This window comes from Lissotriton helveticus, chromosome 3_1 (assembly GCF_964261635.1).
Source record: "Lissotriton helveticus chromosome 3_1, aLisHel1.1, whole genome shotgun sequence".
Taxonomy (NCBI): Eukaryota; Metazoa; Chordata; class Amphibia; order Caudata; family Salamandridae; genus Lissotriton; species Lissotriton helveticus.
Genome location: NC_136061.1, coordinates 1,224,899,732 through 1,224,922,727, shown reverse-complemented (window position 1 = coordinate 1,224,922,727; position 22,996 = coordinate 1,224,899,732).

The window sequence follows — 22,996 nt, the reverse complement described above, 5'->3', positions numbered from 1 at the left end:
ATCCATTCAGAATGTTTGGAGAAATTCAAGTTGAAAATAATAGTGATATCTCTTGGCGCGAATATTTCGCAATGTTTTTACTATTCGTCACGAATGAGTGTGCCACCAAGGAAGCTCTGATTAGCTGGACACAACCTGAGCAGGAAGTTGCGGCCACCATTTTAAGGACGGGCATAGGTTCCCAGGAAAAAAATGGCTGGGAAAGCTGGCATAAGGTGTCAAGGTGGAGGTACTCTGACACCATGTTTGAGAAATGGGGGTGTTATTGACACAAGTTATTTGTCCAAAATTGATTTTTTAATCGCACGCAATATTTGTGATGATGCCGCAATCACCAGCGAGGCCTCCATATACCAGCAAAGGGAAATCGCGACTATTGTGACGTCTTTGCAGTGATTGCAGGAACCGACGTCAGCGGGAGTGCCAGCATCTATGCAAAAATGGAAAAAGGTTTTAGAGATGGTTTCTATAGAAACGTACTAAAAAAACATGAGGTTGGACTCTACAATAATAAACACTGGTGCCTAAGGGGCAGATGTATCAAGATTGTGTTTTGCGATTCGGTAATTGCGATAAATAGCGATTCGCAATTGCAGATTCGCAAAACGCGATGTATGTACGTTTTTGTGAATTTTTTGCGATTTCTTAAAAATCGCAAATAATTCTCAGAATTTAATGTGATTTCTTAAATTGCGAAATTCACAAATTAAGAAATCGCAAAAAACGGGAATCTGCAATGCAGGAACAGGTTGATGACATCACAGTCAGGAAGTGGGAGTGATTACCTGCACCTGCTTGCCTGAGCAACACCCAGTGGCAGATGGAAGACTGTTTGGAGGCTGAACAGACCGGTTTGAGCTGAGATGGAGTCCCAAGACACACAGGAGGGAATGGCTGGTGAGAAAAGATAGAGAAAGCATAAGTTTTCTGAAAAAGAACAGAAATACTTATTGAAGAGATGGCTTGCAGCCATGAGTTGCTTTTTGGTAAAAAAGCACTAAAAGTTCCAGAAGCAAGAAAAAGAAAAATCTGACTGGACATACAGCAGAAAGTTGATTCTGTGGGAGTGACAAACCGTACCATTGAGGTATTGCGCAAAAGATGCGCCAGAGGTCAAAAGAAAGGGTTGCAGAAAGACTAAAGGAGGCTTCCAAGACTGGAGGTGGTACTTCAACTGCAGAGCAGCCTACACCACACGAGGAACTGGTGGACGCCACTCTCTTGCCTGAGAGTGTCAGTGGTGTGGCTGATATAGACAGCTCTGACCCTACACAAAGTGCACAAGGTAAGATACATGATTTCATGTATTTAAATTAGTGGATTGGTCTAGTACAAATATACAGTGGTAGCAATGTTCATGTCCTGGTACATAGTTTCACATACAGACAGCAATGCATCATGGGTGTTGTAGTTTATCTTTCACATTTTGATGTTGTCATCAATTAAAACACAGACCCACATAGTGCTTTTCAAAAGAAGACTGAAAACTACTTTCAATGATGTTTAATTTTGAAGTTGAAACACTTTATTGTGTTTATAAAGCTCATCAAACAACAAACACATATATCTCACTCTACATCCACAGCACAGTCAAGGCATTCAAGAGATGAAACTGAGGGCAATGATTCATCTCTACAAGATGTTTCTGCTGCAGAAGGCGTAAGCAGTGATGAGACAGTCTCCACTCCCACTGTGCGTAGAAAGCGCAGACATGTTGCCCCTCTGCCTCCTTTAGATGATGATTTAAATATTGAAGATGTAACAAGAGATAGTGGTCTGGACACAGTGGTCCCGCGTGGTACTGAAGACCAAGCCCAAACACCAAGAAAGCCACGTATGTATAGTTTGCAAACATCAAGGAGCAGCAGTGGTCATGTTGAAACTCCAACAGTATTTGCAGGGTTAGAGCAGGATATGTTGAATGTGCAGCGCCTGCAACATAAGGCCCTGAGGTCTATTAATAGGCAACTGTTAAAATTAAACAACAACCAAAAAACATGGGAGATGGAATGAAAACAATGGCTGCATCAATAGACAGACTGTGTTTGACTTTAGAACGCACTGAAAACTCACGCAACAGGGCAGCACACTGTGCGCATGGCAGAATGCATGGCTACACTAAAGCCATTAACAGATTATGTTCTGTCACATGTAACTTTACAAGTAGCAGCATAAACATGGAAAGAGAAATGAGTGACTGTACACAAAACATAGCTAAAGGCTTGGAGAAGGTCACATCTGCTGTGGAAATACTTCAAACATCTAACTCTGGCGCAAGTGCACTTTTGGCTGCAGCAGACAGCGAGGACACCTCCAGCAGGAGTAGTAGCAATCCCACTCCTACTTCACAGCTGACGCAGCACAGAAGTGGTAGAAATACTGCAAATGCAGCATCTATGGAGAGGATGGAATGTCAGCAGCGCTCTGCGCAAAGCCACAATTGAAAAATATGACATTGTGCATTTAAATATTAGACCTTGCACATTAGCTACATATGGGCTATCTTTGTTGTTAAGTTAACATAAATATGACTGTGCAGTAACATGTCATATGAACAAACAATACTAAGCTTATTGTTTAGAAAATAAAAACTTTCATTTTCAAAAGAAATACACGTTTTGAAATACCTTGTGTCACTTAAAAGTAATTTTGTGTTGTCTCAGACCGTCTTTGGCGGCCTGCCGCAGCTCCTATTTCTGCTGTAGCCCTTCTAGGTGGAGGTATGTCATCATCATCAGATGAGTCTGAGTCACTCACTTCAATTTCTGTACCTTTTCCCATAGCCATGTTATGTAGCATTGCACAGCTAGTTACAATCTTACAGCATGTTTCAGGATTGTATTGTAATGCACCTCCACTTTTGTGTTTGTGACGAAAACGGCTTTTTAAAATTCCAAATGTGCGTTCAATGACACCACGTGTTGACCGGTGTGCCCTATTATATCTTCTTTCACTTGCATTTGATGGATTCAAATATGGCGTAAGAATGAAATCGTGCACTGCGTAGGCACTGTCACCTGCATGATGGAGAAAAAAGAGTGAGTGTATGTTACATCAATGAGTAATTGTTGTGTGAATGACTGTATGTTTGAGGTTCATTTACCTAGTAGATATCCCTCTCCAAACTGTCCAGCACTCAGACGTCTATGAATTCCACTATGTCTAAAAATGAAGGAATCATGTGTGCTGCCTGGGTACTTTGCCACAATGTCATTGATGATATATTTTGCATTGCACACCATCTGAATGTTCAGCGAATGGTATCTTTTTCTATTTCTATATACATATTCTCTGGCGGCTGGTGGAGTGATGGCAATATGGGTGCCATCAATACAACCAATTACATGTGGGAAACGCGCAATTTGATAATAATCCAGTTAAGTCTCTTGCAAGGCTTGTTGGGTGTTTGATAAGTAGATGTGATGTTGAAGCCTATTCATCATTGCATCCAGAAAGGCATGGAAAATGCGTGACAGAGCCCTCTGGGAAACCCCACCAACCTCTGCAATGACGCTTTAAAAAGAACCAGAAGCCAAAAGGTGCAGTGAGCACAATACCTGCACTTGAGTTGGAATTGATTGTGTCCTGCATTTTTGATGCTCCAAAAAAGGTTTCAATTCATCAATGAGATCCAAAATAGTGTGTGGGTGAAGTCTGTATTTGTCATAGATGTCCTCTTCAGTCTGCTGGAACAGCGTAATGCGCAGTCTAAATATTCTTTCCTGTCTTTGTCTCTCCTCTGTGCAAGGGCTTGGATACGCAGCCTCCTGGCTATCAGGTATAGTCCCGCCAATTTGTAAGTTAACGTGGGTTTCTTTTTATACTTTGTAAATGGTTACCACCTGCATGTAGTTTGTGGTAATAGCGATTTCTTAAATTGCGATTTTCATGTTTTCGCAATTTGCGATGTTTTTCATACATTTCTTTGCGATTTCTTATTTTGCGATTTCTAGATTACGGTTTTCGCAAATGTAGAAACACGCAAAATAAGGAATCGCTAAAAAATTCTCTGAAAATGTGTTTTCGCAAAATAAGTCATCGCAAATATAGCGATTACTTATTTTGTGATGCGAATTCCTACATACATACAATTTTCCTATTTTTTTGTCGCAAACGCTGTTTTTTAGCGATTCGCAGCGTTTGCGACAAAAAAAACCTTTGATACATCTGCCCCTAAATTACTACAATATGTGAATATATGTGTTTTTCAGTCTGTAAAAAAGGAGAAATTGTCATGGGTACCAACGTCATCAAAACTCCCGGTGTCACCGTGAACATGGAAAATAGGTTTTAGAGATGGTTTTTATAGTAACTCACTAGATTGTACTTTTTGCTATTTGGTGCAAATCCGATCAGTAGTTTTTGAAAAATTCAAGTTAAAAACTATAGTGATATCTCTCGCCACGGATATTTAGCAACGATTCCCAATTCATCGTGAAAGCGTGCATCAACAAGCTTGCTCTGATTGGCTGGACGCAACCTGAGCAGAAAGTTGCGGCCACCATTTTAACGATTGGGAATGGTTCTCTGGGCTGAAAATGTCTGGGAAAGCTAACATAAGGTGTCAGTGTGGAGGTACTCTGACCCCATGTTTGAGAAATGGGGGTGTTAGTGACACAAGTTAGGTGTCCAAAATAGATTTTTTAATCGCACGCAATTTTCGCTATGATGCCCTGATCAACAGCATGGCCCCAATATACCATCAAGGGGACATCACGACTATGGCACCATCATTGCAGCGATCGAAGGGAACGACGTCAGAGCAAGTGCCGGCATAAACGTGAAAAGTGAATATAGGTTTTAGTAATGGGTTTTATAGAAACTCACTAGAAAAAAAGTAGATTTAACTGCACAATAATACACCTCTTATACCTAAAATACTATAATATGTGCATATATGTGTTTTTAGTCTGTAAAAAAGGCATAATTGTCATAGGTACCGACGACATCAAGAGTCCCTGTGTCGTGAACATGGAAAATATGTGTTAGAGATGGTTTTTATAGAAACTCACTAGAAAAACATGACTTTAGACAATACAGTAATAAACTCCTAGTGTGTAAAATACTGTAATATGTGTCCATATATGTGTTTTACACTTTATGAAAAAGGCATGATCGACGCAGTTAACAAAGTCATTGCAACACCCTGAATAACCGCAAAAACAGAAAATTGGTTTTAGAGACTCTTTTTAAAGACACTTAGAACACAAACATGAGTTTAAACATGTTTTTAAGCACCATATATAGAGTAATATGTGTGTATTGCAATGTTTAGAATGGATTTATTTTAGTTATTATTTTTACATGTGCTGGTGGCCGTTGAATGACAGCTTTTGTTTGGCTAATTTGCGACTTATTCGTGACCATCGCGTCATCGTCACGAAGATTCTCCAAATCTAAAAAAAATATTTTCATTTTAAAAAACAACAATATATATAAATATACACATATATCTACATACGTATTTATATATACACACACACACATATAAATATGCATTTATATTACCTACTGGTGGTAGCCAGGTGGTAGTTATAGTTAGGGCATAGTTATCATAGGAAAAGCTTTTCTTGACTTGCCTATAACATTGGTGTCTTTTGACCAATTGAATTGACATTTTTTTCACAAAAGTGTCAAGGTAGGTTCTGTGTGTCATAGAAAATTTGGAGGTGATCTGTGCAGTGGGGACAGAGAAATAGGGGCACAAAATAAGGGTGCATTTGTAATGCTAATTCCCATAGGAATGCTTTGTCGAACCTACAGCCCAAACTCCTGGAAGGAATTACACCACATTTGGCAGAAAAGTAGATGTTGTTATGCCGATTGTGCTTTTTCCTATTTGGTGCAAAACCATTCAGTACTTTTTGAGAAATTCAAGTTTAAAATAATAGTGATATCTCTCAGCGCGGATATTTCACGACATTTCTACTATTCATCGCAAATGAGTGTGCCAACAAGGATGCTCTGATTAGCTGGAGACAACCTGAGCAGAAAGTTGTGGCCACCATTTTAAGGATCTGGAATGGTTCCCGGGGCATAAAATGGCTGGGAAAGCTATCATAAGGTGTCAGGGTGGAGGTATTCGGACCCCATGTTTGAGAAATGGAGGTGTTATTGACACAAGTTATTTGCCCAAAATAGATTTTTTAATCACATGCGATATTTGTGATGATGCCGCAATCGCCCGTGTGGCCTCCATATACCGTCAAGGGGACGTCGCGACTATCATGACTTCTTTGCAGTGATTGCCGGTACCGATGTCAGCACGAATGCCGTCATCAATGCAAAAATGGAAAATAGGTTTGAGAGATGGTTTTTATAGAAACTCACTAGAAAAACATGAGTTTGGACTGTACAGTAATACATCCCTAGTGCCAAAATTACTACAATATGTGTATATATGTGTTTTTCAGTCTGTAAAAAAGGCGAAATTGTCACGGGTACCTACGTCATCACGACTCCAAGCATCACCGTATACATGCAAAATAGGTTTTAGAGATGGTTTTTATAGAAACTCAATAGAAAAACATGACTTTGGACAATACAGTAATAAACCCCTAGTGTGTAAATGTAATATGTTTGCATATATATTTTTTACACTTTAAATAAATGGTGTGATCCTCACAGTTAACAAAGTCGTTGCCATGGCTTGAATAACCGCAAAAACAGAAAAGAGGTTTTAGAGATAGTTTTCAAAGACACTTAGTACAAAAACATGAGTTTAAACATTTTTTTAAAGAACCATTCATATAGTAATATGTGTGCATTGCAATGTTTAGAATTGATTTATTTTAGTTATTATGTTTACATGTGCTTTTACTGTTGAATGTCTGCTTTTGTATTGCAATTTTGGGACTTATTTGCACCCATCGCATTGTCGTCATGAACATTCTTAACCGCATGAGTGCTGCGGTCTTTTTTGCGCTGTGAGGCTTTTTTCGATTTACCGCGTTACATGACGAGCTGAGCTCGTCATGAGCATGCGAGCGGTGCAACTCATGACGAGCTCAGCTCGTCATGAGCATCGAAGGGGTTAAAAATGGCAAAAAAGGATTTTTGTTTTTAAAAATAACAATATTTCAGGTATTAGGGTGGCTCTGACAAGAGCCTTTGTGTTGATTGTGTGTATATGACAACTGCACATAATACCGGATGCAGAGTTTCAGGTTACTTACAAACACTCTTTTGCCTTCGTCTGTAAAGTGCACTCCATCATTTTTATAAATTCCATGCATGTCAAAACGCAGATTGTTGTTATAGATACAGCCAATGCGATGGTCTATGAGGAATGCAGAAACTGTTTTATTAACATGTTTCCTGGCTTTGTCAATCTGTGGACGGAATTGATTTGACCACTTCCATTTCTGTCTTTTGCATATATTGGAGAACACCAAGACAGTGTGAGTGAAAAGCGATATCAGTTCTGCAAAAGTATCCTTCATAAGGATTTCCAGCCCTACCCCAGTCAAAGTGCCTAGGTCAATGCCGCCACGGTGCACAGTCATGGGGTGAGGAGCTCGGCAATCCACAATGGTTTTAACCAAAGCCAGCAACTGATAAAAATGTAACCCTCTCTGGCCAAGCCAAGTAATCTCCACATTTGCCAAATCCAAGTCCCTGTCAATACCTCTCTTTTTTGCAGCCTCTTTAGCCCAATAGAAATAGCTGTGACCAACAGTCCTACACAGGCTAAGCATTTTGAAGTGAAGGAGCAAAAAATATCATTATGGTTCGTAGAGTTAGCTGGATAGGCAGCTCATGTAAAATTGGCATGCATGATTGTGTTACTATAAACTTTAATAGACCACATCTTGACAAAAGGATCTTGTTCAGAGACCCTTACTCCTCTCCTCCTAGCTCCGGGTCTTCTGTTAGGGCTTTACCTTTAGGCTTTTTTTTTACAAACCGGATACTTCACGGTATACCCCTAGGAACACCAATATGGAAGCCCCCCCCAGATGGCTGGTTACAAAGATTTCCTCCTGCATATGCACAACTGCCTCCATCTGCAGCACACTCATTACACCACCAAGGTCGACAGTATATTGCCCCTCCCACTCTGGAATTATTTAATAGATTTTCTTCATTAGCCATGTTGGAGGAGAGTGATTGACTTACAAGCCCCACATTGTCTGCCGCAGAGTCAGAGCCCAAACAGCAGGATTCCCCAGTGCAAAGAAATGGGGTCCCTGTGTATTTGATAATAACATTTTATCATGGAATATTGCAGGATTGTCCAGTAAGTTTCAGCATCCCACCTGGTTGCAATTTGTGAAACAATTCAGTGTGATCTGTTTACAAGAAACGTGGTTGGCGGATGCAGCTTATTTCTGGAGGGATATAAGGCTTTTTTTGTTCCAGCTTCTCCGTCGGTGGGTGGCAGAGCCAAGGGTGGTCTGGATCTATATATCTCTGGTGGTAGATTGCCAGATCCAGTTAGTGTTGTCATCAAGCCCAGGTCTTCAGGCTCTGGTATTAAAACGTGGGGCCATTAGTTTTGGTCTTATAATTTTTATAATTCGGTGGCATGTCCCCTAGGTGTCTGTAACATTACATTGTTGGGTTCATATATAAGGTAGTCAAGTAGTTCTATTTCACATATTCTTATGGTCCTGGGTGACTTTAATATCTAAAGTAGAATCCACTCAGAGTGGTGGTGATCCCAAACAAGATGGGGAACACACAGTGTTGTATAAATGCCCCTCACACACCAACAGGCCCCTTGGTGTCATGCTTCATCATCGGGGCCTTCGCACCCCTCTACGGGATGCGGCGTGCTACGACTCGCGACTACGCAGGAGCACTTGTAAGTGAACTATGTGAGGGGGTGTGTGTCTACAAAAGTGTGAGTGAGGTGAGGTGAAAAAATGGTTAAAAAATACCTGGCGCGTGGGTGAAACAAAATTTATTAAATCCCCGGCTGGTATTATTAAAAAAGTGCAAGGCGTGGTTGGTACAATACTAATTAAGGTATTACAACCACTGTGAAAAGTGTCAACATGTTTCGGAACTCAGAGGTTCCTTCTTCAGGACAAGGATAGCACTTACCCTCCCCTTACTCACATGTAAATGTAAAAGTGTAAAATGAATTACAGCAATGTGTAATGTACCTAACCGTGTTAAATATACAGGTAGGTGTCGTTGCGCCCAATTGGCGTTGAAAAACCTGTAAAGAGAAAGCATACATAAACACATTGGTCTTAAGATGCACAGGTACTCAGAGAAGAGCTTCCCAAAATATAGCTTCTCAAAGTTCAGCAGGGTAAATCCAAAAAATGATGGAGCCCTGAGAAAAATGTAAAAAGAAAAAATAAAAAATAAACTCACAAGGACATAGCACAGTATATACATATAAAGACACAGAATATGAACTTAGTCTCTACTCAGATGGAAATAGAGCACAAGAACAGATAATTTCACAGCTTACTTTAGGTATTCAAAATAAAGACCTCATGAGCCTGTGCGTGTTATTGGGGGATCCGTCTTTTCTGTTCAGAAAATGACCTATAGAAACATTAGTATATGGGATTTAATTTGGAGTAGGTATCAATACACCAATGTGCCATACTCAAGCTCCCATTTCAAACCCAAAACTCACGGTTACTGCAATGGCTAGTTGCCTGCCTTCCCTCAACGCGGCTCCGATGAAGTGAGCGTTTATCGCGTCAGTACCCTCCTTTATATTCTGCCAAAGGCTCATTAGCATCGGTTAATTGAATAATAAGACCCGGTAGATGCCCAAGTATGGACTATGTGAACCGCGGGAGTCCGGTGTTGCGCGCTCTGTTCCCGCTATACATTGCGCATGCGCCTACCAAACAGTGAGGGTGTAACCCGCGCATGCGCAGACAAATATAGTCACCGCGCATGCGCAAAGGATAGACACCCTGGGAATGGAGACTTGGTGATGTTTCAAGCATGCGCACTCTCCTACAAATGTGGCAGGAAGACTTGGCGGTGTAGCGCGCATGCGTGCTTATTTTCCAAAGTAACAGGAAACGAAAACACTTCGTGGTGATTAACAAAGCGGTAATTCGCCCTACATTCTAGAAGGGGTAGTGGTATTCTATGTCGGAACGGGGGATATACAGAAAAGGGGTGTGATTTCCAAACCCTGATTGAGTTATAAATGGCCCCATTAGCTATCTGATGTTCATAGTTCAGATGGGAGAAAAGAAGTTTAGGGATTATCCCATTGGTGATTGTCTCACTTAATATACCCACACATACAGGTTCGTGGAGGCCATTATGATTGCAGTTCATCTCAAGAGATTCCAAGGAATGGAATCATTAAGCCCTGTGACATCAGTGCCAAGACGGAACACCCATCTCTGTTCTTTTTCCAGAAGGCCCACATCAGAGGGCAGTTGTTCTATTATCGTCCACTGTAACTCGTTGACACAGTGTTGATGTTCAATAAAGTGGGCAGACATTTTCGTTGTGAGTTTTTTGCACCTGATATTACTTTTGTGCTCATTGAGTCTTGTTTTTACTTGTCTCGTAGTCATACCCACATACTCTTTCCTGCAGGGACACGTGATCAAGTACACAACATTTTTACTGTTGCAATTCGTAAAAACACGTTGGTCCCACTTTGTCCCGTTCGAAAAGGTCAAGGAAAGGCTTTTTTTGGTGAGGTGACAATTGTTACAGTTTCCACATGGGTGGTGGCCGTGAATGCCCTGCAGTCTTGGCTGGTCACTTTTTTTGGGCAATGGTCTCGTGTGGACAAGCATGTCTCTTAAGTTCTTACCCCTTCTGTGTGCAAACAGAGGTTTTTCCAAAGACAGACTTCCGCTTGTCAGTGTGCGCCAATGTCTATTGACCAGTTTTGTCACCTGGTTTGTGACTGGGCTATATGTTGTGACACATACTGTTCTTTCCCCTTTGTTGTCACTCCTTGGATTATCCTCCAGGAGGGACTCACGGTTATTATTTCTAGCCCTTTTCATAGCCTTTTGGATCACAGTTTCAGGATACTGTCTCTGTCTCAGTTTTGTACTGAGGTCTTTTGCCTGAGATTTGTACTTGTTGATGTCACTACAGTTCCGACGTAAACGTAGGAACTGTCCGTACGGTAAGTTCTCCCTCAGATGACGCGGATGAAAGCTGTCAAATCTGAGGAGACAGTTCCTAGCCGTCGGTTTGAAGTGGGTCTCTGTTTTAAGGATGCCCGCTTGATGATAGATGTTTAAGTCCAGGAACACCATGCTCTCATTTGACACCTGATGTGTGAATCTAAGGAATGCATTCTGTGTGTTCAACCAGTGGATGAATTCAGATACTGTGGTCTCATCTCCTTCCCAGATGACCAAAATGTCATCTATATATCTCCGCCAGGTATGAATCCTTGCCCTGTGCGGATTGTCTGGATGCAGAATCTTAGTGGATTCAAGATGGTGGACATACAAGCCCGCCAGGCTTGGGGCAAAGGTGCTACCCATGCTCGTACCATGCTTCTGCCAGTAGAGGGTGCCCTCATACTCGAAGAAATTTTTTGTAAGTGCTAGTGAAATACATTCCAACACTACATTCCTGGGAGTGTGGTATTCCCAGTTAGTCGAGTGCAGTACCTCCTCCATAATTTGCAAGGTCTCATCATGTGGGAGGCTGGTATACAGGCTCTCCACGTCCAGACTGAGGAGCATTTGAGAGGCGGTATCAAAAGTTTGGTTTTGTAATAGTTGGAGTACCGCTTTGGTGTCTCTCAGGTACGTGTCAGTGGCCTGTACAATGGGTCTCAAGAAGGCATCGGCAAACTTGGATAGAGGTTCCAAGATTGACGATATGCCAGACACAATGGGCCGTCCAGGAGGATTATCTAAGTTTTTATGCACCTTAGGAATGGTGTAAAAATAAGGAGTACGTGGATTGTTCTGAATCAAAAATTCGGACTCTTTTTTGGTTATCCAGTCATGTGCAAGAGCCTCTTCGACCATACCCCCTATCTGCACTCGTAGTGATTCAGTGGGGTCTTCAGTTAAGACCTGGTAGTTCCTCTTGTCAGAGAGCAGTCTCCTGCACTCTGTGTCATAGGCCTGGGTGGTTTGGACAACCACTGCCCCACCCTTGTCAGCGGGTTTGATAGTTAGATTTTTATTTAGCCTCAATTCCTTGATTGCCTCATTTTCCAATCGGGTCATATTTTGAAAGATCTTTTGCTTGGTTTCCAAACATTTCAGTTCTTGCATTATGGCTTTTTCGAAGGCCAATACCTCCACCGGGAGTTGGTGATCCATCGGTGTAAAGGTTGACCTAGGTTTCAAACCTGTATCCGAAGTGTCTGTAGCTGGTTCCTTGTCTTTGAAAAAGGCCCTCAGCTTAACTGTTCTGATGAAGTCCTGCATTTCCTTGTGCAGTAGAAAGAGGTCTGGCTTATTGGTGGGAACATACCCCAGACCTTTGTTGAGCACCTTGTTTTGCAATTCAGTAAGGGGCCATGGGGTGATGTTAATCACTAGGTCCCCCTGCTGCTCGTAGACGCCTGGTTCGCCGTCATGCTCCTCGTCGACATCCGTTGGTCTACCTCCTCTGGGGGGTGCCAGTTGACATTGTTGCCCTTCTTGTTCCTCCCCCTGCGGGATCCCTGGCCCCAGGATAAAAAAGGCTGTGCATTCTGGGGTGCACTGGTTTGGTCTGGGACCCATTGAGGATACATCTGTCCCATTTGTGGGGGAACGAACTGGTATTGTGGGAATTGGAAAGGCGACTGGTAAGGATTGAATTGAGGACCTTGATAACCACGCCAGCCTCTCTGGCGTGGGAATTGGGCTCTTCTCTGTCGAAACCCACCCCTTTGCTTGTTCTGTTGGAACCCACCCGACTTTGTACTTGAGTTGCTACCATCCGAGTTCACACTGTCCGTGTCACTTGTGTTGTCTTTCATAACATAGTCAGCCCGTGTGTATGGGTAGGCTCTTTCAGGGGTGAAACGATCTTTATCCTTTTTTAATTTGTTAAATTTACTTTGTTTCAACGTTGCCTCAAAGTCTCTCATTTGTTGGTTTAATTCCTCTAAACCCTTCTTTAGATCTGCTGGTGCGATACAGGCTTTCAATTGGACCTCCAGTCTTTGGATCTCTACTTTCAGTTCCAGAGATTTTCTCGCAGCAGTTTGGACTATAAGCACCAACCAATCCCTGGTGCAGTGCCACGAGATAAGCGACCATGCTTTCTTAAAAACCAGGTCGTCTTGAAAGATGAATGGTTCTGTCTTTACCAGGAGACCCTGCGGGGCCATTTTGTTTCGTAAATATTCCCTCATCAGGAGGCCATGGAGAGCTGTTCTGATCTGGTTTTTACGTACATTCGTTAATTCATCCCAGTCCGCCACAGCAGGGCCAGGGTCACTGTTACTAAGGCCTTCAAAAGGATTGACATCAGCCAGAAGCCGATCAATCTCATCCTCGCTGAAAGTCAATCCATGTTCATCCTCCATGTTGTTAGGCAAGGAGGGAGGTGAGAAATGATATTCTGTGTTGTATTAGGTGTGTGTCTGTATATGTCCAAAGTGAGTAAGTTTTAACGGGAAAGGGGCTCCCACAGCTGCGCGCTGTCTATAGACAAAAATTTAACAAGAGGGGGGAGAGAGAGAGTCAGTGGATTCGGCCTCCCTGGTTGTATGCATAAACAAAGTAGAATCCACTCAGAGTGGTGGTGATCCCAAACAAGATGGGGAACACACAGTGTTGTATAAATGCCCCTCACACACCAACAGGCCCCTTGGTGTCATGCTTCATCATCGGGGCCTTCGCACCCCTCTACGGGATGCGGCGTGCTACGACTCGCGACTACGCAGGAGCACTTGTAAGTGAACTATGTGAGGGGGTGTGTGTCTACAAAAGTGTGAGTGAGGTGAGGTGAAAAAATGGTTAAAAAATACCTGGCGCGTGGGTGAAACAAAATTTATTAAATCCCCGGCTGGTATTATTAAAAAAGTGCAAGGCGTGGTTGGTACAATACTAATTAAGGTATTACAACCACTGTGAAAAGTGTCAACATGTTTCGGAACTCAGAGGTTCCTTCTTCAGGACAAGGATAGCACTTACCCTCCCCTTACTCACATGTAAATGTAAAAGTGTAAAATGAATTACAGCAATGTGTAATGTACCTAACCGTGTTAAATATACAGGTAGGTGTCGTTGCGCCCAATTGGCGTTGAAAAACCTGTAAAGAGAAAGCATACATAAACACATTGGTCTTAAGATGCACAGGTACTCAGAGAAGAGCTTCCCAAAATATAGCTTCTCAAAGTTCAGCAGGGTAAATCCAAAAAATGATGGAGCCCTGAGAAAAATGTAAAAAGAAAAAATAAAAAATAAACTCACAAGGACATAGCACAGTATATACATATAAAGACACAGAATATGAACTTAGTCTCTACTCAGATGGAAATAGAGCACAAGAACAGATAATTTCACAGCTTACTTTAGGTATTCAAAATAAAGACCTCATGAGCCTGTGCGTGTTATTGGGGGATCCGTCTTTTCTGTTCAGAAAATGACCTATAGAAACATTAGTATATGGGATTTAATTTGGAGTAGGTATCAATACACCAATGTGCCATACTCAAGCTCCCATTTCAAACCCAAAACTCACGGTTACTGCAATGGCTAGTTGCCTGCCTTCCCTCAACGCGGCTCCGATGAAGTGAGCGTTTATCGCGTCAGTACCCTCCTTTATATTCTGCCAAAGGCTCATTAGCATCGGTTAATTGAATAATAAGACCCGGTAGATGCCCAAGTATGGACTATGTGAACCGCGGGAGTCCGGTGTTGCGCGCTCTGTTCCCGCTATACATTGCGCATGCGCCTACCAAACAGTGAGGGTGTAACCCGCGCATGCGCAGACAAATATAGTCACCGCGCATGCGCAAAGGATAGACACCCTGGGAATGGAGACTTGGTGATGTTTCAAGCATGCGCACTCTCCTACAAATGTGGCAGGAAGACTTGGCGGTGTAGCGCGCATGCGTGCTTATTTTCCAAAGTAACAGGAAACGAAAACACTTCGTGGTGATTAACAAAGCGGTAATTCGCCCTACATTCTAGAAGGGGTAGTGGTATTCTATGTCGGAACGGGGGATATACAGAAAAGGGGTGTGATTTCCAAACCCTGATTGAGTTATAAATGGCCCCATTAGCTATCTGATGTTCATAGTTCAGATGGGAGAAAAGAAGTTTAGGGATTATCCCATTGGTGATTGTCTCACTTAATATACCCACACATACAGGTTCGTGGAGGCCATTATGATTGCAGTTCATCTCAAGAGATTCCAAGGAATGGAATCATTAAGCCCTGTGACATCAGTGCCAAGACGGAACACCCATCTCTGTTCTTTTTCCAGAAGGCCCACATCAGAGGGCAGTTGTTCTATTATCGTCCACTGTAACTCGTTGACACAGTGTTGATGTTCAATAAAGTGGGCAGACATTTTCGTTGTGAGTTTTTTGCACCTGATATTACTTTTGTGCTCATTGAGTCTTGTTTTTACTTGTCTCGTAGTCATACCCACATACTCTTTCCTGCAGGGACACGTGATCAAGTACACAACATTTTTACTGTTGCAATTCGTAAAAACACGTTGGTCCCACTTTGTCCCGTTCGAAAAGGTCAAGGAAAGGCTTTTTTTGGTGAGGTGACAATTGTTACAGTTTCCACATGGGTGGTGGCCGTGAATGCCCTGCAGTCTTGGCTGGTCACTTTTTTTGGGCAATGGTCTCGTGTGGACAAGCATGTCTCTTAAGTTCTTACCCCTTCTGTGTGCAAACAGAGGTTTTTCCAAAGACAGACTTCCGCTTGTCAGTGTGCGCCAATGTCTATTGACCAGTTTTGTCACCTGGTTTGTAACTGGGCTATATGTTGTGACACATACTGTTCTTTCCCCTTTGTTGTCACTCCTTGGATTATCCTCCAGGAGGGACTCACGGTTATTATTTCTAGCCCTTTTCATAGCCTTTTGGATCACAGTTTCAGGATACTGTCTCTGTCTCAGTTTTGTACTGAGGTCTTTTGCCTGAGATTTGTACTTGTTGATGTCACTACAGTTCCGACGTAAACGTAGGAACTGTCCGTACGGTAAGTTCTCCCTCAGATGACGCGGATGAAAGCTGTCAAATCTGAGGAGACAGTTCCTAGCCGTCGGTTTGAAGTGGGTCTCTGTTTTAAGGATGCCCGCTTGATGATAGATGTTTAAGTCCAGGAACACCATGCTCTCATTTGACACCTGATGTGTGAATCTAAGGAATGCATTCTGTGTGTTCAACCAGTGGATGAATTCAGATACTGTGGTCTCATCTCTTTCCCAGATGACCAAAATGTCATCTATATATCTCCGCCAGGTATGAATCCTTGCCCTGTGCGGATTGTCTGGATGCAGAATCTTAGTGGATTCAAGATGGTGGACATACAAGCCCGCCAGGCTTGGGGCAAAGGTGCTACCCATGCTCGTACCATGCTTCTGCCAGTAGAGGGTGCCCTCATACTCGAAGAAATTTTTTGTAAGTGCTAGTGAAATACATTCCAACACTACATTCCTGGGAGTGTGGTATTCCCAGTTAGTCGAGTGCAGTACCTCCTCCATAATTTGCAAGGTCTCATCATGTGGGAGGCTGGTATACAGGCTCTCCACGTCCAGACTGAGGAGCATTTGAGAGGCGGTATCAAAAGTTTGGTTTTGTAATAGTTGGAGTACCGCTTTGGTGTCTCTCAGGTACGTGTCAGTGGCCTGTACAATGGGTCTCAAGAAGGCATCGGCAAACTTGGATAGAGGTTCCAAGATTGACGATATGCCAGACACAATGGGCCGTCCAGGAGGATTATCTAAGTTTTTATGCACCTTAGGAATGGTGTAAAAATAAGGAGTACGTGGATTGTTCTGAATCAAAAATTCTGACTCTTTTTTGGTTATCCAGTCATGTGCAAGAGCCTCTTCGACCATACCCCCTATCTGCACTCGTAGTGATTCAGTGGGGTCTTCAGTTAAGACCTGGTAGTTCCTCTTGTCAGAGAGCAGTCTCCTGCACTCTGTGTCATAGGCCTGGGTGGTTTGGACAACCACTGCCCCACCCTTGTCAGCGGGTTTGATAGTTAGATTTTTATTTAGCCTCAATTCCTTGATTGCCTCATTTTCCAATCGGGTCATATTTTGAAAGATCTTTTGCTTGGTTTCCAAACATTTCAGTTCTTGCATTATGGCTTTTTCGAAGGCCAATACCTCCACCGGGAGTTGGTGATCCATCGGTGTAAAGGTTGACCTAGGTTTCAAACCTGTATCCGAAGTGTCTGTAGCTGGTTCCTTGTCTTTGAAAAAGGCCCTCAGCTTAACTGTTCTGATGAAGTCCTGCATTTCCTTGTGCAGTAGAAAGAGGTCTGGCTTATTGGTGGGAACATACCCCAGACCTTTGTTGAGCACATTGTTTTGCAATTCAGTAAGGGGCCATGGGGTGATGTTAATCACTAGGTCCCCCTGCTGCTCGTAGACGCCTGGTTCGCCGTCATGCTCCTCGTCGACATCCGTTGGTCTACCTCCTCTGGGGGGTGCCAGTTGACATTGTTGCCCTTCTTGTTCCTCCCCCTGCGGGATCCCTGGCCCCAGGATAAAAAAGGCTGTGCATTCTGGGGTGCACTGGTTTGGTCTGGGACCCATTGAGGATACATCTGTCCCATTTGTGGGGGAACGAACTGGTATTGTGGGAATTGGAAAGGCGACTGGTAAGGATTGAATTGAGGACCTTGATAACCACGCCAGCCTCTCTGGCGTGGGAATTGGGCTCTTCTCTGTCGAAACCCACCCCTTTGCTTGTTCTGTTGGAACCCACCCGACTTTGTACTTGAGTTGCTACCATCCGAGTTCACACTGTCCGTGTCACTTGTGTTGTCTTTCATAACATAGTCAGCCCGTGTGTATGGGTAGGCTCTTTCAGGGGTGAAACGATCTTTATCCTTTTTTAATTTGTTAAATTTACTTTGTTTCAACGTTGCCTCAAAGTCTCTCATTTGTTGGTTTAATTCCTCTAAACCCTTCTTTAGATCTGCTGGTGCGATACAGGCTTTCAATTGGACCTCCAGTCTTTGGATCTCTACTTTCAGTTCCAGAGATTTTCTCGCAGCAGTTTGGACTATAAGCACCAACCAATCCCTGGTGCAGTGCCACGAGATAAGCGACCATGCTTTCTTAAAAACCAGGTCGTCTTGAAAGATGAATGGTTCTGTCTTTACCAGGAGACCCTGCGGGGCCATTTTGTTTCGTAAATATTCCCTCATCAGGAGGCCATGGAGAGCTGTTCTGATCTGGTTTTTACGTACATTCGTTAATTCATTAATTGCAACAGTAAAAATGTTGTGTACTTGATCACGTGTCCCTGCAGGAAAGAGTATGTGGGTATGACTACGAGACAAGTAAAAACAAGACTCAATGAGCACAAAAGTAATATCAGGTGCAAAAAACTCACAACGAAAATGTCTGCCCACTTTATTGAACATCAACACTGTGTCAACGAGTTACAGTGGACGATAATAGAACAACTGCCCTCTGATGTGGGCCTTCTGGAAAAAGAACAGAGATGGGTGTTCCGTCTTGGCACTGATGTCACAGGGCTTAATGATTCCATTCCTTGGAATCTCTTGAGATGAACTGCAATCATAATGGCCTCCACGAACCTGTATGTGTGGGTATATTAAGTGAGACAATCACCAATGGGATAATCCCTAAACTTCTTTTCTCCCATCTGAACTATGAACATCAGATAGCTAATGGGGCCATTTATAACTCAATCAGGGTTTGGAAATCACACCCCTTTTCTGTATATCCCCCGTTCCGACATAGAATACCACTACCCCTTCTAGAATGTAGGGCGAATTACCGCTTTGTTAATCACCACGAAGTGTTTTCGTTTCCTGTTACTTTGGAAAATAAGCACGCATGCGCGCTACACCGCCAAGTCTTCCTGCCACATTTGTAGGAGAGTGCGCATGCTTGAAACATCACCAAGTCTCCATTCCCAGGGTGTCTATCCTTTGCGCATGCGCGGTGACTATATTTGTCTGCGCATGCGCGGGTTACACCCTCACTGTTTGGTAGGCGCATGCGCAATGTATAGCGGGAACAGAGCGCGCAACACCGGACTCCCGCGGTTCACATAGTCCATACTTGGGCATCTACCGGGTCTTATTATTCAATTAACCGATGCTAATGAGCCTTTGGCAGAATATAAAGGAGGGTACTGACGCGATAAACGCTCACTTCATCGGAGCCGCGTTGAGGGAAGGCAGGCAACTAGCCATTGCAGTAACCGTGAGTTTTGGGTTTGAAATGGGAGCTTGAGTATGGCACATTGGTGTATTGATACCTACTCCAAATTAAATCCCATATACTAATGTTTCTATAGGTCATTTTCTGAACAGAAAAGACGGATCCCCCAATAACACGCACAGGCTCATGAGGTCTTTATTTTGAATACCTAAAGTAAGCTGTGAAATTATCTGTTCTTGTGCTCTATTTCCATCTGAGTAGAGACTAAGTTCATATTCTGTGTCTTTATATGTATATACTGTGCTATGTCCTTGTGAGTTTATTTTTTATTTTTTCTTTTTACATTTTTCTCAGGGCTCCATCATTTTTTGGATTTACCCTGCTGAACTTTGAGAAGCTATATTTTGGGAAGCTCTTCTCTGAGTACCTGTGCATCTTAAGACCAATGTGTTTATGTATGCTTTCTCTTTACAGGTTTTTCAACGCCAATTGGGCGCAACGACACCTACCTGTATATTTAACACGGTTAGGTACATTACACATTGCTGTAATTCATTTTACACTTTTACATTTACATGTGAGTAAGGGGAGGGTAAGTGCTATCCTTGTCCTGAAGAAGGAACCTCTGAGTTCCGAAACATGTTGACACTTTTCACAGTGGTTGTAATACCTTAATTAGTATTGTACCAACCACGCCTTGCACTTTTTTAATAATACCAGCCGGGGATTTAATAAATTTTGTTTCACCCACGCGCCAGGTATTTTTTAACCATTTTTTCACCTCACCTCACTCACACTTTTGTAGACACACACCCCCTCACATAGTTCACTTACAAGTGCTCCTGCGTAGTCGCGAGTCGTAGCACGCCGCATCCCGTAGAGGGGTGCGAAGGCCCCGATGATGAAGCATGACACCAAGGGGCCTGTTGGTGTGTGAGGGGCATTTATACAACACTGTGTGTTCCCCATCTTGTTTGGGATCACCACCACTCTGAGTGGATTCTACTTTGTTTATGCATACAACCAGGGAGGCCGAATCCACTGACTCTCTCTCTCCCCCCTCTTGTTAAATTTTTGTCTATAGACAGCGCGCAGCTGTGGGAGCCCCTTTCCCGTTAAAACTTACTCACTTTGGACATATACAGACACACACCTAATACAACACAGAATATCATTTCTCACCTCCCTCCTTGCCTAACAACATGGAGGATGAACATGGATTGACTTTCAGCGAGGATGAGATTGATCGGCTTCTGGCTGATGTCAATCCTTTTGAAGGCCTTAGTAACAGTGACCCTGGCCCTGCTGTGGCGGACTGGGATGAATTAACGAATGTACGTAAAAACCAGATCAGAACAGCTCTCCATGGCCTCCTGATGAGGGAATATTTACGAAACAAAATGGCCCCGCAGGGTCTCCTGGTAAAGACAGAACCATTCATCTTTCAAGACGACCTGGTTTTTAAGAAAGCATGGTCGCTTATCTCGTGGCACTGCACCAGGGATTGGTTGGTGCTTATAGTCCAAACTGCTGCGAGAAAATCTCTGGAACTGAAAGTAGAGATCCAAAGACTGGAGGTCCAATTGAAAGCCTGTATCGCACCAGCAGATCTAAAGAAGGGTTTAGAGGAATTAAACCAACAAATGAGAGACTTTGAGGCAACGTTGAAACAAAGTAAATTTAACAAATTAAAAAAGGATAAAGATCGTTTCACCCCTGAAAGAGCCTACCCATACACACGGGCTGACTATGTTATGAAAGACAACACAAGTGACACGGACAGTGTGAACTCGGATGGTAGCAACTCAAGTACAAAGTCGGGTGGGTTCCAACAGAACAAGCAAAGGGGTGGGTTTCGACAGAGAAGAGCCCAATTCCCACGCCAGAGAGGCTGGCGTGGTTATCAAGGTCCTCAATTCAATCCTTACCAGTCGCCTTTCCAATTCCCACAATACCAGTTCGTTCCCCCACAAATGGGACAGATGTATCCTCAATGGGTCCCAGACCAAACCAGTGCACCCCAGAATGCACAGCCTTTTTTATCCTGGGGCCAGGGATCCCGCAGGGGGAGGAACAAGAAGGGCAACAATGTCAACTGGCACCCCCCAGAGGAGGTAGACCAACGGATGTCGACGAGGAGCATGACGGCGAACCAGGCGTCTACGAGCAGCAGGGGGACCTAGTGATTAACATCACCCCATGGCCCCTTACTGAATTGCAAAACAAGGTGCTCAACAAAGGTCTGGGGTATGTTCCCACCAATAAGCCAGACCTCTTTCTACTGCACAAGGAAATGCAGGACTTCATCAGAACAGTTAAGCTGAGGGCCTTTTTCAAAGACAAGGAACCAGCTACAGACACTTCGGATACAGGTTTGAAACCTAGGTCAACCTTTACACCGATGGATCACCAACTCCCGGTGGAGGTATTGGCCTTCGAAAAAGCCATAATGCAAGAACTGAAATGTTTGGAAACCAAGCAAAAGATCTTTCAAAATATGACCCGATTGGAAAATGAGGCAATCAAGGAATTGAGGCTAAATAAAAATCTAACTATCAAACCCGCTGACAAGGGTGGGGCAGTGGTTGTCCAAACCACCCAGGCCTATGACACAGAGTGCAGGAGACTGCTCTCTGACAAGAGGAACTACCAGGTCTTAACTGAAGACCCCACTGAATCACTACGAGTGCAGATAGGGGGTATGGTCGAAGAGGCTCTTGCACATGACTGGATAACCAAAAAAGAGTCAGAATTTTTGATTCAGAACAATCCACGTACTCCTTATTTTTACACCATTCCTAAGGTGCATAAAAACTTAGATAATCCTCCTGGACGGCCCATTGTGTCTGGCATATCGTCAATCTTGGAACCTCTATCCAAGTTTGCCGATGCCTTCTTGAGACCCATTGTACAGGCCACTGACACGTACCTGAGAGACACCAAAGCGGTACTCCAACTATTACAAAACCAAACTTTTGATACCGCCTCTCAAATGCTCCTCAGTCTGGACGTGGAGAGCCTGTATACCAGCCTCCCACATGATGAGACCTTGCAAATTATGGAGGAGGTACTGCACTCGACTAACTGGGAATACCACACTCCCAGGAATGTAGTGTTGGAATGTATTTCACTAGCACTTACAAAAAATTTCTTCGAGTATGAGGGCACCCTCTACTGGCAGAAGCATGGTACGAGCATGGGTAGCACCTTTGCCCCAAGCCTGGCGGGCTTGTATGTCCACCATCTTGAATCCACTAAGATTCTGCATCCAGACAATCCGCACAGGGCAAGGATTCATACCTGGCGGAGATATATAGATGACATTTTGGTCATCTGGGAAAGAGATGAGACCACAGTATCTGAATTCATCCACTGGTTGAACACACAGAATGCATTCCTTAGATTCACACATCAGGTGTCAAATGAGAGCATGGTGTTCCTGGACTTAAACATCTATCATCAAGCGGGCATCCTTAAAACAGAGACCCACTTCAAACCGACGGCTAGGAACTGTCTCCTCAGATTTGACAGCTTTCATCCGCGTCATCTGAGGGAGAACTTACCGTACGGACAGTTCCTACGTTTACGTCGGAACTGTAGTGACATCAACAAGTACAAATCTCAGGCAAAAGACCTCAGTACAAAACTGAGACAGAGACAGTATCCTGAAACTGTGATCCAAAAGGCTATGAAAAGGGCTAGAAATAATAACCGTGAGTCCCTCCTGGAGGATAATCCAAGGAG